Genomic DNA, 2,500 nt, shown 5'->3' with positions numbered 1-2,500 from the left:
ATAATATTATATATATATATATAATACAATAGTATAATATGAAGATAAAAGGCCCATAAAATACTATTTTAACATTGCAACCATATATTTCGAGCACTTCCTTCTGTGCTCCTGATCACTGGGAAAATATGGAAATAGGATGTCTTACAAGAATATATATGTTACGCATAATGTGGATAATTGCCTAATGTGAACATTAGGCAGAAAATTGCCTAATGTGTACATTAAGCAAGCAGTTTGCATAAAGTTTACAATTTGTTAACATTAGGCCAAATATGCCTGTTGCTCAAATTATGCAGCTCAATTTTGCCCGATGTGAATACGACTGCCTAATCTAAACATGTATTATAGTTTAGTGTAGAAATGGCAATTAATCCTGCAGACAACCCACGGGAGGTTACAAGAGAATGCAACAGGGTTAATGTAGAGGCAGTTTAAAGAATTCCAATTTATTTGAATAAACAAAAACGTAATTAATGCAATATCAGTAAAAGAGAAATAAGTCAATAGATCTCAGGGTTCAGTTGAGTCGAATCAGAAATTTTTGCATGATCTGCCCGGGTGACGGCGTGAGTTGCATTTAAATTTTTTTCTTAGGTAGCTGCATCGTTCTGATGTACATTGATTAGTACATTGGCACTTTATATATCCTTGCCCACCAGTGGTTCTTGCTGTTGCTGTTCTAAGCAATAGGCAGATATCAGGAACCTCTTCAGACTTTATCAGGGGCTGTTTGATTGCACTTATAGATCAGCTGCTGTAAATTTGGGTCCAAGAATTCCTTCCCGACAACCTACAGTGTATAGTTCATCTTGTTCCCAGAGGACGACCACTAACAGATTTTTAGGATCTGTTGGACCATGATCGACATCCGGGACCCTCAGCGTAGCACACTTACCAAAGGATAATGGCTTAAGTGACAGACCCAAAGTTTCGAACAACATTCGAAACACTCTAGTTACAGTGGTTCGTCATTCAATTCACATTAGGCAAAATACCCTCGCCTAATCTGAAAATCATGCCTAATGTTGACAATAGGCAAGTAATTTGCCTATTGTCAACATTGCGCAAAACAAATTGCCTAATATGGAGATTAGGCAATTTTTCTGCCTAATGTTCACATTAGGCAATTATTCACATTATGCGTAACATATATACAAAAACATATGTAGGTGTGGCAGTAAGTCTCTGTTGGTGACCCAGGACGGGTGGAAATCGACTATTCCCTGGTGATTTCTGGCCTAATTAACTCCCGGCTGGCTACTCTTTCGGTGGTAGGATGTTCTTGGACACCTGCTTGAGGAGCAGCCTAGGGATCAGTTTGTCGATGTCGTCCGATCTCCAATGTCTTCCTGACAGGTTCATATTGTTGGTTTGATTGATGATAGCAGATTCCAGCATCTTCCTTTTCTACGGACAGCTACTTTTGAAAATCAGCTCCGCCCCACTCCAGTTAATAGTATGGCTTTTGTCCCTAATATGTAGGAAAATCCCAGAGTTCTCTGATGCATATCTCCCTGATCTGTTGTGTTCTGCTAATCTTTACGAGATGAATCTACTGGTTTCCCCAACGTAAATCTTGTAAACGTCGCCTTCTCCTCCTCTTTTTATTTAGGTATTCGTTAATGAGCGAACTCTCGATGGATTTGGGATAATTGAAAATAAAGGGATTATTAGATTTGAGGGGTTCCGTGGCTTTTCGAATGTTTTGATCGTATGGAATTTTTATTCTATTGCTGAAGTCTATTTGTCTATTGTGAGTGGGACCTCTATGGTATATTGTATTCGCTTTATTTATATCTTTCTCCATGATGTATGGTGGGTAAAGCAGTTGGCGGATCGTGTTGAATTCTTTTTCGACGTACCCATTTGAACATATTCTAAGCCCCCTGAGGTATAGGTTGCACCCGACTAAGATCTTTACGGATACATCGTGGTAACTTAGGAAATGAATAGATTAAACCGTGAAAGTTGGTTTTCTGTATACTGTGAACGCATATCTATTCTGCTCTCTTATGATGAGTGTCTAGGAACGTCAATTTCCCGTCCTTTTCCAATTCTGTTTTAAGTTCTATAGACGGAACCAGCGAATTTAGTTGATTGAAAAAGTCATTGAAATCTCCCCAGCTATCATCTCAGCAAGGAAAAATATCATCTAAGGGGATTTTCTTACATACTTGGGACAAGGGTCATACTAACTGGAGTGGGGCGGAGCTGATTTTCAAAAGTAGCTGTCCGTACAAAAGGAGAATGCGGGATCCTACTACCATCAATCAAACCAACAATATGAACCTGTCAGGAGGACATTGGAGATCGGACGACATCGACAAACTAATCCTTAGGCCGCTCCTCAAGCAGGTGTCCAAGAACATCCGACCACCGGACGAGTAGCCAGCCGGGAGTTAATGCTGCCAGAAATCACCAGGGAATAGTTAATTTCCACCCTTCCTGGGTCACCAACTGAGACTTACTGCCACACCTACATATTTTTTTGTATATA

The sequence above is a fragment of the Macrobrachium nipponense genome, chromosome 38, assembly GCF_015104395.2.
Source record: "Macrobrachium nipponense isolate FS-2020 chromosome 38, ASM1510439v2, whole genome shotgun sequence".
Lineage (NCBI taxonomy): Eukaryota > Metazoa > Arthropoda > Malacostraca > Decapoda > Palaemonidae > Macrobrachium > Macrobrachium nipponense.
Note: the sequence above shows the minus strand (reverse complement) of the source record.